At 42.3% G+C, this 14,495-nt stretch overlaps 1 protein-coding gene across 3 annotated transcripts in view; it reads right to left on the reverse strand.

The window, feature by feature from the left end:
- The window catches only part of Kcne4 (potassium voltage-gated channel subfamily E regulatory subunit 4), a 35,561-nt gene extending 21,404 nt beyond the window's left edge, over positions 1-14,157 (reverse strand). Inside the window, exons 1-3 of one of the 3 annotated variants that reach the window (XR_002382805.2) lie at positions 13,831-14,157; positions 12,641-12,701; positions 12,228-12,536 (exon numbers count right to left, since the gene is read on the reverse strand). The gene's annotated coding sequence lies outside the window, so the exon portion shown is untranslated. Of the gene's footprint in view, positions 1-12,227; positions 12,537-12,640; positions 12,702-13,830 lie in introns of those variants that run through there. The other 2 variants (XM_040753236.1, XM_040753237.1) reach the window with 2 other exon arrangements.
- Between the last annotated feature and the right edge of the window lie 338 nt (positions 14,158-14,495).

Genomic DNA, 14,495 nt, shown 5'->3' on the forward strand with positions numbered 1-14,495 from the left:
TAAAGTCTCAGGACACAAGCAATCTGTAGAAAAAAAACCCTTGCCAGGCTGTAGCATTGGTCTCTAGTCAAATCCCCCATAGCATTCTTGTTACCATCTGGACCTTTATAAGAACACTCTTTTCTGTCTTCATTCATTCAGTTTTCTGAATACCCAAAAGAATCAGTCATTAATCTCTAGTCTACATTTCCAAACTGTTTCAATTTTTTTCCATGGAAACAAGCTCCAAGGGCTGAAGAGCAACTCAGTCAAGTTCAGTTCCAGCTGCTCTTTCATTTTCTGTGTGTGTTGGGGTTTTTGACACTGTAACAAATACTTAAAAGAATGCTTCAAAATGAGGAAATATTGTTGGGCTCAGGTTAGAGGTTTTCATCTAGAGTTGTTTTGACCCATTACTATGGCCTGTGAAGGATAGCATGAAGGCTGAGAGAGCATAGTGGAAAACAGTGTTCTACCCGGGACATGCAGGAAAGGAGAGACCGAGCATCCCTGCACTAGTGGGCTTCTTCTGTCTTCCCCTTTTATTTCATCTGGACCCCAACCTACTGGGTAGGACCACCCACGTTCATGGTAGGTCTCCCCCGTAATTAATTGTCTCTTTAAACACCTCCCAGACACACAAAGGGTGCTTTATGAATGTCTTATGCCCCCCTCTATCCTTCAGTGATGCTTACAGTCCAGATTAACCATGACTCTTCAGTTTTCTGCTCTAGCTTTCCAGGACTGTGACAAAACAACTTAAGAGAGGAAGGGCTTATTTTACTCAGAGTTTCAGAGTTTTAACCCATCATTGTAGAGAGGGCAGAGCAAGGCAGCCAGGAAGCAGAGAGACAGAGGCAAAGGCAGAGACAGAGAGACAGACAGAGGGAGGCAGAGAAAGAGACAGACAGATGGAGACAGAGACAGAGAAACACACAGATGGGGCCAGAGACGGAGAAACAGACAGAGGGAGACAGAAACGGAGTCAGAACAGGACAGGGCATCTCATATCAAGGCAGCGAGAAAGCAGAGAGAGATGATGCCTGTGATGGTGAGCTCTCCTGCCTGTCTCCTTTTACTCCATTTGTCCTAGGTTATGGGGTTGCCCACATTTAGGGCAGGCCTTCCCCCATAAGTTAACTGTCTCTGGAAAGACCCAGAAAGAAACTTGATGCCGACTCTGCCTCTCAATCCCAGAGCTAAGTCCTGCAACTCCTCAGTTTCAGAGCCTGCTTGCTCTCTCCCTACCCACACTTTCGCCACCTGCCTTGATCATGCTCCTTCTACCTTCCAGTGGCCATGCATTTGGCTATGACTACCTAGCATCAGGGCTACTTAGAAAGGAGTAGCCAACTACAGAATTCCAAAAATGAGGTGTAGGGTATTCTACATGCCACTAGACCCAGAATGTTTTTGGAATGAAGACAAGTGATCCAGGCCATTGCCCATGACAGACCCCAGAAATAGTGTGATCTGGGTTAGACATTCTGATTTACTCTCTAGTCAACAGAAGGTGTGTCTTATTATAACTTATTAAATGAAACATTTGCTCTATTTAAAAAAATAATTTGTTTCCTGCTAGTGAGCACCACTAAGAGTCATACCTGGCTAGACTGAATGGATTTAGTAGCTGTGAGCCTTGGGTAACTTACTGGGAATCTGTTCTAGTTTACTTTCTATGATTGTTAAAGACATCAAGTCCAAACCCAAGCTGGAGAGAAAACGGTTTGTTCCATCTCATCAGTTACAATGCATCACTGAGTGAGGCCAAGGCAAGACCTCAAGAGAGGAATATAAAGCTGTAACCACAGAGAAATGTTGCTCAGGGCTTGCTCTAAGGTTCATTCGTGTTCACCTACCTCTCTTCTACAGCATACCTGCCTAGGGATGGTAACACTCCCAGTGGGCTGGGCTGGGCCCTCCCACATGAACCAGTGTCTCCATTAGATTTTATGTTGCTATGGCAAAATACCATGACCAAAAACATCTTGAGAAGGAAAGGGTTTATTTTATCTTATACTTCGAGGTAACAATCCAACCCTGAGGGATGTCAGTGGAGGAATTCAAGAATGGCCCAAACCTGGAGGCAGGAACTGATGCAGAGACCGTGGAGGAGTGCAACTTCCTGGATTCCTTCCCTTGGCTTGCTTAGTCTGTGTTCTTCTACACCTCAGGACCACATGGTCAGAGGTGACCCCACCCATAATTGGCTGGGCCCTCCCACACAGTCACTAATAAAGAAAATACTTTAGAGACTTAACTTCAGACCAATCTTTTGGAGTCATTTTCTCACTTATGACTCACTCTTTTCGGATAGATCTTGGTTTATGTCAAGCTGAAAAACAAAAAAAAAAAAACAACAAAAAAGCAACAACAAAAAAAAAAACCTCCTACAAGGCCCACTTGCATCTGAAGAGAAACAGTAAGGAAAGTGGATAGAGGTGAGGGGTAAAAGAGGTGTGGAAGGAGGGGAGGGAAATTTTGGTTGGAAGTAAAATAAACAAACTTAAAAAAGAAAAGCCAAAGGGGAAAAAAGAAAGAAAGGAAAAGAAGAGAAAAAAAGAAAACACCCTACAGGCATGCCACAGGTCAATCTAGTGGAGGCTATTCCTCAATGGAGGGTCTCTCTCACAAGGTGACTCTAGTTTGTATCCAGTTGACAATAGGAACTAACCAGTATAAGGTCCTGTTCCTCTCAAAGAGTTCTATGAAAATAATCCTGCCCTCCCCTCCTGTTTGCAGCTCCATTAATCTTAAATTCCCCGCCCCCCCCCGTCTCCCTATAAAGTTTCAACTCTACAGACACCCCACTTCACACTCAGCCCAGAGAAAACCATTTCAGTCCCCTGCAAAGACTGCCACCCCCCCCAACTGTGTTGTCCCCTACAAACCCCTCCTTGGGAGACTGGGAACCAGCAGTCTCCCAACCCGGTGATGTCCAATTCTGTAAGAAAACTATAGTGGGATTCCTAGTGTGTGCCCCACCCAACACACAGAAACAGTGTAAGTGACCCTGATCTTAGACTCCCAGGGATTTCTACCAAAAAGATGCAGCAAAGAAATACAAAAGGATACATTTTTGGGAAATCACATCTCCCAGGCTCCTAGCATATCTAAACCATGCCTTGATTTTTACTGCACATCAATGAAGGTCACTGCACAGGGCCAACGCTTGAGAAGGAAATAAATGGAGTTGGCATAGGAACGGGCTTTCGAGAAAGACAAGATGCATCCCGTGTTATATCATCCGTGCATCTGTCTTCCAGTTGACCCTTCAAGAGAAGGCCACGTAAAGCGTTTATGATGCTTGGCTGACTGCCCGGTTTCTGCTAACAGGATTGAGTCAGGGCTCTCGAGGCTGCCTGGGGACCACGACTGTACTTCCCTGTCTCTCTGGCTGCAGTGGAAACGGTGATGAGCTGGCTCTCGGTATTTGCCTGTGTCAGGCCTGTCAGTTTGCAGTGAAATTACAGAGGTGATATTTCAGTTTTCTCTATCTAACCTTGGACCTGTTGGGGCTCATCTTGATGTATAAATAAGTCAAAATGCTTGGAAATGCACAGTGCAAAGAATGGACTAATCAGGAAGTAAAAGGACGACTCTTGTGTCTTCATATGCACAGTAACTCTTCAGTACAGCTCTTTTAATAGTTTTATCAGTACTTTCCAATATTGAGCTGACAATCATTTCTCCTGCCATTAGCAAGTTAAAAATAAAGAGAGCCTAACAGTGTGGATCCATGGGAGTCACGAACCTGGGAGACACGGTGGCTCTCAGCTGGCGAAGAGAAGGTCCCCCCCACTGTAATGTGATTCGGAGAACAAGTGAGGAGGGGTCAGGGGAACCTGAATTCCACCAAAGAAGGAGCTTTGCAAATATCTGTGAGCCTTATGTTAGAAGAGTTGGTTCAAGTTTTCCCCCTGCCATATAATAAGCCACCCCAGTTACCTCATACAACCACCAGCACAAATTAGCACTCAGAGAGCTCCTCCAGGCACTGCTCGCTCAGCCTCTGTCTCAGGTCACAGTCACGGCTCATCCTGAAGCTTTAGCCCCTGCAACAAGTGGTGCCTGTGCGGTGTGAAAGTGTAAAGCATGGGGGGGGGGCAGCTGGCACCCGGTGGACGTCGCCTTCTGACTGCACACTGCCTTAAGACACAATCCCACCCGGATAGCAGCTTTGCTGTAGGTTGCTCTCTTTCCTAGTTGTTGAGGCATCAAGTTGGAGGGAGAGCTATACAAAACGCAGAGAGGCAGAGCAGACTCCCCAGTGTCTGCCTTTCAGTCCCTAGCTTTGAAAGTCCCAAGGGACACTCCCCCTGCTTCCTATGGGTTAGTAATGAGTCATTAGGCTGCCCTATATTCAAGGGCAATTACATCTGCCTTTTATTAAAAGGAGTATCAAAGAATTCCCAAGCATGTTTGAAGCCTACAGAGTGTTGTAAGCCCTGCGCACACATTCAAATTACCCAAGGAACTTTAGGCAGGTCTGATGTTTGAGGCAGACCCCAGTTAAAGAATTCCTAGTATGAAAACCAGGCATCAACTTCTTCCCAGGACATACTCAAGTTGAAGGATTGCTGGTTTCCATAAGAAGGAGGTTCCTTTTTAGCTTGCAAAACAAAACTAGCTTAAACTTTCCTCTTCTCAAACCAATCCAAAGCCTTGCTTCTCAACACCAAAACAATCCAGTACCTTCCATTCATCAGAAATATCTTGAAATGTCTTCTTTATACTCTGGATTCAAATGTGCAGCTGTTATAAATTCCTTATACATACAATTTCCAAAACTATATATGAGCCTAATAAGCTTGAATGGAAAATATAAAGATAATTTATAATAAAATAATATGAATACCATGAGATAAATGCTCATAGAAAAGATGCTTCTACCATATGTGGAGTCACTATGGAGACAGAGCTACAAATGTGTTGTGATGGAGACACGAATGTCAGAAGCAGTCTGAGCATCATTGCTACGACTTCCCAAAAATAAAGCTGCATCAGTTCCCTGGGGTGTCCAGAATAAAATCCCAAGGCTGGCTTAAACCACAAAAGAAAAGAAAAAATTTCTCAGTTCTGGAGGCTGGAAGCCCCCAGATCAAGATGTTGACAGGCATCATTTCTTCTAAGGCCTTTGGTTTGTAAATGACTACCATGCTATCTATTCTAATAGTCATCTCTCTCTCTCTCTCTCTCTCTCTCTCTCTCTCTCTCTCTCTCTCTCTCTCTCTCTCTCTCTCTCTCTCTCCTCTCTCCCTCCCTCCCTCCCTCTTATGGACACCCCTGATGTCTCTCTGAAACAGTTCTAATCCCCTCTTCTTACAAGGATGCCCTTCATATATGGGTAGGGACCATACTAATGAGCCCATCTGAACTCAGTCATCTCCAAGCATTCCCTCTAAAAAACAATCATCACAAGGTCTTAGGACTTAGAGCATCCTACTGGGCCTCTGGAACTGTGAAGGCTGAGAGAAGATTTATTTGTGCAGGACTGGTGGGTATTGAGAAAGTCAAGCACCACCAGCTTTGCCTCACTAAATGACAAGAATATCAGTTCAATTGACCTTTGAGATATTCCCTAGAGAACAGAGCTGGGACCCTTGAGGTGGTTTGATTTAAAAGAATCCAGTATTCTATCATAATCTAAGTGCTTCTTAACTTATCAGGGAAAAAATCACTATCACTTACCTTAATTATTAAGGATTTCCTAGAACTTTAGACAAATTATTGCTGTGTTTTACTTAAATGACTACAAAGCTAGGTGCTATGCTGATAATTACCAAACTAAAAACAGACCTCCAAATAAAAGCTGCCTTGCCTTTTATGCTTTCCCAAATTGGCCAACTCAATGGTTCCACCCATTGACCTAGTACATAATTTAAATCTGATCACATTCTATCAGCATTAAATTTTGTTTATTACCGGTAAAGCCTGAAATTTTGCTCACATTATTGATGCATAACTCCACAGGCAAGAGTAATCTGAAATGTACACCATACAAATAAGTGAGCCCAACTTGAATGGTTAGTTTTTAAATATCCTGAAATTATGAAAATATTCCATGCTATCTCCTCCCTTCTCCAACTCTGTTGAGTCTTTTGACAAATGACACAGTTCCAGAGACCAGGCTGCCCTGCAAGGCTGGAGCCTGACTACCAATTCCCCATCTGCTTCTGCTCTCAGCATCTAAAAGTTTCTTCAGTATAGAAAAGAGAAAAGAGATACAATTTCTTTTTCTTAGTAAATCTTCCTTTGATTACAACTACTTTTTTCTTACATAGCATGAGAGAAAAAATCATGCTCTTGCCTCTATGTTGAAAATAACAGACACCTTATAAAATATTAGGAGGAATAGTTTCTATGACCAATATGAATCATAGTACAAATGACTGAAATAATAGCTTAATACATGTTTTTGAGTAGATGGATGGACTATATGACAGGTTCAATGATGTATAACCCATGAAGGTGACTATAGTGAGAGATATGAGTTCCAACTATGTACCATCTTCTAGGGGAAAGAAACAAGGGATGGTTTTATTTTGCCTGAGAGCTTCAAAACCATGTGGTTTAGATCATCAGGTTAGTGAGATGGGCTCAATGGTAAAAGTACTGCTCAACCAAGCCTGATATCCTATGGTGGAGAGAGGAAGAGAGAGCCAACTACCAAAAGTTGTCCTCTGACCTCTACAAATGCACCATGGTGCACTTGTGTCTACACACACACACACACACACCTTTTAAAAATATGCATTTTAGATAATCTTTTTAAAGTAATCATTGTTTATATTTTTGAGACATTAAATGATCCTCAAGGACTTTGTTCTGGAAAGAATAGATGATATTTACAGTACATGACATGCTTATGGCAGTACTTTGTATTCAGTAATTTTATCCCTGCTGTAGACTCTGTCCCTGGTGTATTGAGAGTGTTGTAATGGGATAGGATTAAGGAGCAGGCTCTGTTCCAGTGATATATAGCCATGGTTCTCAGTTATCCATCAGGTTTCTATCGTGACCCAGTACCATGAGATCACTTTTACACATTATATGGTGAGAAGTACATATGCTACAGAACATCAGAGAAGACAGTAGCCAGGACAGGACTTGGCTAACCTTTTCCACTTCATCTTCCCAAGCACATTTAAGGAAATGGTCTATGACTGATGAGATCACACAAACCTGGTTGATTTATCTAAGTCAGCACCTTGACCAAAAATACCCAATATGTGTGCAAATACAATTAAATCATTCCAATATTGATACAGTTGTACTATTCTGTTAATTAAAGAAGAACTGAATTTGAAAATGAAATAAATCTTTCTTCTGGGCTATTCCTAGTATGAATCACCTTAGTGACCCTTGGAAAACTGATGCAAGGCAATTGTTAAGCATCATTGTATAGCTTTCCTTGAGACCCAAGGAATTTGACAAAAGTATAAATATCAGGTTTATTTGTAGGACCAACACCTATAGATTTCCAAGTCTTTGAAAGACCAACCACTATATATTTCCTCAGTTGCTATGCTCCATACCTGGGAATAAAGTATATCAGACATCCAAAATTGAGTAAGAGTGCCATCAAGAAACTAAGCTGTCTGAGCTTGTTGATGTACATACACCTTTAATCCCTACTACTTGGGAAGCCGAAACCAATGGATCATTATTTCAAAGCCAGCATGGGTGACACAGAGAGATCCATTCATATGCATGTGTGTAGAAATACACATGCTATATGTGTGTACATGTGTATATAAATATATAGAGAGTGAATAAGAAAGACAGTATATGCCAGGTGGTGGTGGTACATGCCATTAATCCTAGCATTCAGAAGGCATAGGCAGGCAGATCTCTGTGAGTCTGAGGCCAGCCTATCTACAGAGCAAGTTCTGGGATAGCCAAGGCTGCACAGAGAAACCCTGTCATAGAAAAACAAACAAAAAGACAATCTATAATCATATATACTATAATGCTAACTGTTCTATACAGTTACTACTGCATTCCAGCAGTGTAATTCATTCAAATGAAAAGTGAATGTGTAGAATAAATAGCAGAATAAATGAATAAAAAATAAAAGGATGAATGAATAAAATAATACACCTAGGTTTTACACATATATTTGTGATTGTGTCTTAATTACTTTTCTACTGCTATGACAAAATACTATGAGCAAGGAAACTTATAAAAGAAAGCATTAATTGGCCTTACAGTTTCAGAGGGTTAGAGTCCATAATGGCGGAACAAAAGCATGGTGGCAACAGCTGAGAGTTCATGTCCTTGAAAGTAGGAAGCAGAGAGAGGGAAATGCTGGGAACAGAGTCTTTGAAAACTCAAAGCCTGCCCCCAGTGACACTGCCTCCAACAAGACCACACCTCATAATCTTGCTCAAACTGTTCTATGAATTGGGGACCAAATACTGAATTATATGTGTCTATGAGGGCTATTGTCATTTGAACCATCACAACTGTTAATTTTATGGGTCAGCTAACTGGGCCAGGTGGTGGCCTGGTTTGTGTTCAGACACTCTGAGTGTTTCTGCAAGAGTGTTTTAGAATGAAATTAGCACTTAAATGCCTTCCATCATGAGGTTGGCCCTTATCAATACATTCAGTCTGAATAAACCACCAAATTTAACTCTGTGGAAGTAGGAGACAACTCTGCCTGCCTGGTCTCCTTTGTTTCACTCCCTCCAGACTGTTGTATTAGAACACCATGCACTGGGCACTCTACAAATAACAGAAATGCTTCTCCTAGTTCTGAAGTCTGGGACGTCCAAAACCAAGGCATTGGGAGATTGAGTGACTCGTCCTGGCCTGTTTTCTTACTCCAGATGGCTGTCTTCCTGTTATACACTCAAATGCTAGAGGGAGTCAGTGTGCTCTCCAGGGTCTCTTTGAAAATGGCACCAATCAATCACTAGTCTCCTGCCAGACTCCATTGCCTCATATCATCACATTAAGGGCTGGGAATTCAACACACAGCATCTAGGTGAGGATGGAAATGCTGATAATGTAGCCACCTTGGACCAGAACATCAGCTTCCTCCTGTCTTTAAAACATAACTGAAACACATGCTTTTCCTAATACAGTCAACTGAAAAATTTCAAATAATATATGTGGTTCATATTACAATTGTATTGGACTGCACATATAAGTGCAGTGTATCGTATTGTATAAATTTTAGTAAACAACTTTGTACTGAGGAAAAAGCAATGAATTCTACTGGGAAGTGATTTTGACACTTAATAGTGGTCTTTGACAGAACTCTCTGTGAGGAAAAAAATCAAAATAGAAGAGCAAAAAACATGAGAAAAGTACAGAGGCCTTAAAGTGTTTCCATGACTGTAGTGTAACATCCATGGTAACCCAGGAGGAAGCAGGCAGCAAGAAATGAGGCTGAGGAGGAGAATGGAGAACCAGATGGTGAAAGTCTCGATTACCACAGTAAAGAGCCCAAGTTTATCCTGGGGACGGAGGCAAACCACCAAAAGATTTCAAGCAAGTGACTAGCATGACTAGGTGTTGCTTTTTCTGGGAGCAGAGAGAAGTGGGGCGGGGCATAGGAACATCAGCCACAGCATCATGAGGGAGGAGAACATCCCAGGAGATGGTAAGAATGGAAGCTGGATCAATGATGGGGAGATAAGACATATGAGAAGCATGGCAGATGACTTCCAAAGCTTCAAAGGACAGAGGGCCTGTATAGGGCACTATATGTAGCACTTACCTACTGTCACAAGGACAGATTTCCTTGCCCCAAACCAATGCTTATTGTTTAGCTGGGGACATGCTTGTGATCAACCAATGAGATAATAAAGTTAAGAATCATTTCCAGATTTTCCTTTTAAGCTGGGGTCTTTTGGGGACTTTCCCCTTTCCTCCTTGAGTTCTCTGTAAGAAGCTTGTAAGAGCAAATGCTTGCCCCGGTGTTCCATGGGAGAACTTCCTTTCCAGGGAAAACCTCCTTTTTCTCATGCTGCTCTATGGTTGATAAAAAGGAATCCACAAGGCTGGGGCTTGGACAGGCATACATTGCTTCTTTCTGCTTTCATCTCCTACAAAGGCCATTGAAGTCTATTTTGTTAGTCTTATCGTGTTTACATAACAGCTGCTTAAGACTTCTGTCATGTTTTCAATTTCCCTTGGGGAGAAAAATATACTACTCTCCCCAGATACACAAGAAAGCAGGAGGAGAGTTTCCTTAGCAGTCTTCAGAAGCAAACACAGAAGTGTTCTCTGGAAGGAGGAACAGACAAAGCAAGCAGGAGAATTATTGACTGCTACAAAAAAAAAGTACAGATAAAGCTATGGTAAAGAAATAAAGAAGGTTAGAGAAAAAATTAAAATATTTACATCACTGTAACAGAAATGTGCAGATGGAGACAGCTAGATACTCTACACACCCACTAGCCTCAGCTGTATAATTAACACTGTCCTTTTTTTAATCAGAGTATGTCTTTATTGTCCAGAATCTGAGGGAATTTGTATTGACTGTGGGTCTTCTGGGCAGTTGTATGTAAAAAGGGAAAATTGGGTCATACACAGAAACCCTGTTGGTTTTCACATCTCAATCTATGACTTTGGTAGTGAAAAAATATAGTGCACTCATAAGAAAAGTGCAGCACACTCCATTCTATTTATTTATTTGTTTATATGTGTGTATGACTGCTCTATCTGCATGTATGCCTGCAGGTCAGAAGAGAGCATCAGATCCCATTATAGACTGTTGTGATCCACCATGTGGTTGCTGGGAATTGAACTCAGGACCTCTGGAAGAGCAACCAGTTCCTTAACTGCTGAGCCATCTCTCCAGCCCACGTACTCTACTCTCAGAGGCATTCAGTTTTTGTCTGTGTATTACTTACTTTTCTGTTACTGTGATAAAACTTGACCAAGGAAATCTATAGAACAAAGAGTGCATTTGGGCTTACAGTTCCTGGTAGATGAGTGTCCTCGTGGCAGGGAATCATGGCAGCAGGTAGCAGTCGTGGTAGTGGAAACAACTGAGAGCTCCCATCTCCAGCAATAAATGGGTATCAGAGAGAAGTTTGGAACTCCCAACCTACCCACAATGACGTACTTCCTACAGAAAGGTCATACTTCTCAAACCTATTCAAGCAGTGCCACCCACTGAGGACCAAGCATCCAAACATCTGAGCCAATGGGAGACAGTGGTGAACTGAGTAAGAATGGCCCCGGTAGGCTCATATATGTGAATGCCCTGTCCTCAGGGAGTGGAACTACTTGACAGTGATTAGGAGGTGTGGCCTTGTTGGAGGAAGTACGTCACTGGGAGGTAGCTTTGAGGTTTCAAAAACCCAAAGGAGGCCTAGTGATTCTCTCTTCCTGCTGCCTCTGAATCAGGATGGAGAACTCTCAACTTCTCCAGCACCATGTCTGCCTGCACGCTGCCATGCTCCCCACCATGATGATAAGGGACTGAACCTCTGAGAGTGTGAGCAAGCACCAGTTAAATGCTTTCCTTTATAAGAGTTGCTGTGTCGTTGTGTCTCTTCACAGCAATTGAACATTGGCTAAGACAGGACATTCTCATTCTAACCACCACATCTACTGACCAGCAACATATTCAAAAGGCTAGTAAGGGAAGCTGGGTACGGCCTGGGCCACCCAAGGGAGCTTTGTTGTAGGCAACAGAAATGGATTTTGACCATCTGAAGCTAAAAGGGTAAAATATTTTTTAAAAAAAGCACACAAAATTTAAAAAGCAGAAGCAGGACTGGAAAAATGTCTTAGTGGTTAAGAGTGTTTGCTGCTCTTGCAGAGGTATTAAGTTCAGTTCCCAGCACCCATATCCATGCCTCACAACCTTACCTGTGAGCTTCAAAAGTTCCAACATCCTCTTCTGGCCCCCATGGACACCCACACATATATGAATGCCTGCACACACACATGTAAGTAAAAATCATAAAATTCCTTAAAAGAACAAATTTTAAAGGAAAAGAAGAAGGGTTTGGGGGGGGGGGGGGAGAGAAAATAGCAATCAGGGAAGCTGTGGTGATCCCGGCAGCAGGAACCAAAGGTAGGCCATGTCAGACACCATTCTTTTTTTTTCTTTTTTATTATTATTTATTTTTAAGTTAAATTTAGATTAGAAACAAGGTTGCTTCACAAGTCAGTTCCAGGTCCCTCTCCGTTTCCCTCCCCTCCTCCCATGCCCTCCTCCCAACCCCTCAATATCCCTTCATTTCCCCAGGGAGGGTGAGGCCCTCCATGGGGGTGTCCATAGTCTGTCATTTCATCCAGGGCAGGGCCTAGACCCTCCCCCCAAGAGTTCAGGGTGAGAGTGCATCTCACATTGTTGGATGGGAGTCCAAAGTCCATGTGTATACTCGGGATAAATACTGACCTACACCATTCTTAGGGTTTATCAATTCAGCCACCATCTTCTAGATTGCTCTAAGTGAGATCCACTTTCCACAGGTGAGAGCTTTTTACAGGGTAAAAAAGTATCAGTCATGTATCTTATTCAAGGAAAATAGGGTTTCTTGATTGTCAGTAACTCCAAGCCTAGAAGTCATAAATAAAGTTGAGTCCTGTGAAAGGAGAAAGAGACACTGGGCAGGCACAGTGCCCGACGCTCTTGCATTGTCCAAGCTCTCTATCATCATCACCCCCCTACCACTCACCATAGCCCTACCTTCCACCTGCTCTCTCCAGGAAGTCCTCTGGGTACTCCAGTCCTTATGAACCACTGACTTCTAAATGCATAAAACACAAGAGTGATCCTTGTTGTCAGTCATTCAGCAGTTTTGAGCCTTATAATGTGCCCAGAATTCTTCTAGGGATCCATCCATCTGACAGTTCTGGTTTGCTTCTCACTGATGCCCTAGGTATACATCTAGCCATGTTTGGGAAACAAGACTTGGCAGCATTTATTATAAAGTCACTTTTCCAAAATATGGCTCTGTGAGTAGGTGTAAGCTTTGACCCTGATGCTACAACTCAGATAAAGACTCTAAATATTTTTTAACAACCTATACAATGTGACTACCAATAAAGCCAAATTGTTTAGAAGCATTTGAAAGATTGATTCTAATCTTAAGTGATAGCAAGCAAATATGCTTAATTTGCACTGAGATTACTGTCAATCTCCCACTCAATTAACATGTATCTATTGAGTGTCCTCACTTGTAGAATCGAATGACAAGAGCTGTTTTGCATACATTTGTTGGGAGGAACAAAAGAACTTTACAAAAGTATTCTTCACTATGCCTATTAAACAATAGGCATTCCCACACATACGGGCAGATCCAAATGGATTAGACAATAGATTCTTGGCACCCTGGAGAAAGGTTAAGAGCACTAACTGTTTATCCATAGGACCTGGGTTCCCAGCACCTGTAACTCCAGTTTTAGAGGGATCTGATGCCCACTTCTGGCCTCCAAGGGCACCAAAAATGCATGTGGTACACAGACATCCGTGCAAGCAAAACACCCACTCCCATAAAATAAAAACAAATTTAAAACCTTTTAAACAAATAATTTTTAAACTAAAGACACTAGCTTATTTAAGCGGGAAATAAATGTGAACATAGCCAACACTATTAGAGACACATACGAGAATTTGGCAAACGTTTTCCAATCTTGAACTGTCTAATTTTCTTCCTGAGTGTCTCATAACCTTTTTACCATGGCAGCACCATACACTTTTCTCTTTAACCAAGCATGATACTAAATATACCCAGGATGCACTGCTCTCTAAATCTCTATTCCCTGCCCAAGGACATCTGATATATCAAAACACAATTAATGTTTAAAGTCAAAGTAATCACTCTGAAGAAACAAAACTACACATATCTCCTTGGAAAAGCTTAAAAAAGAAGGTACCTTGAGAACTATCCAGACTCTGTGACTGCTTAACCGTTCCTCCAGGCTGCACTCTCTCCAAGAGCTGCAAGAAACAAAAGAGCACTGTGCATATTTCACCCTGAGAAACAGGGACAAGCTTGCTGTCTCTACGAGAAAGGCCAGCTGGACCGATGTGTCCTCATTTGCATTTCTCTGCCCCTAGCTGTCCCTCTTGAGCAAATGCAACAGAGCTAAGATAAAGTCCAGGGTTTTTCCACACCCAAAATATCTTTATTTGCACCCTGGAAATGCTGACATCATGTGCTTTGCCAATCCCCTTCCCCAAAACAAGTCCCAATTAAATGTAGTTGACAAGACTGTCGCATCTCTAATAATGGCAGGCTCAGGCCTGTCAGCAGTGTCCGTTACTATAGTTACCTGTAAGGAATAACAAGGACTGTAGCTGCCAAAATTAAAGTGTCACAGACAGAGAATGGCTGCATATTTCCTGGTAAATGATCCCACCTGCCACTGCAGCTGATTATTAGAGAGGGATGAGGTACGCCTGCAGTCCAAGCTAATAGGAAAATGACCAATGAGAGGAGGGTCTCTCTGTGTTCCCTCTCCTGGATCCTAATGGACTGGGGGGAAAATGATCCCTTGATAACTCTAAAAAGCAAGTTTTTAATCTTCACTGTTTTCAA

Source organism: Mesocricetus auratus, unplaced genomic scaffold (assembly GCF_017639785.1).
Source record: "Mesocricetus auratus isolate SY011 unplaced genomic scaffold, BCM_Maur_2.0 Super-Scaffold_100010, whole genome shotgun sequence".
NCBI lineage: Eukaryota > Metazoa > Chordata > Mammalia > Rodentia > Cricetidae > Mesocricetus > Mesocricetus auratus.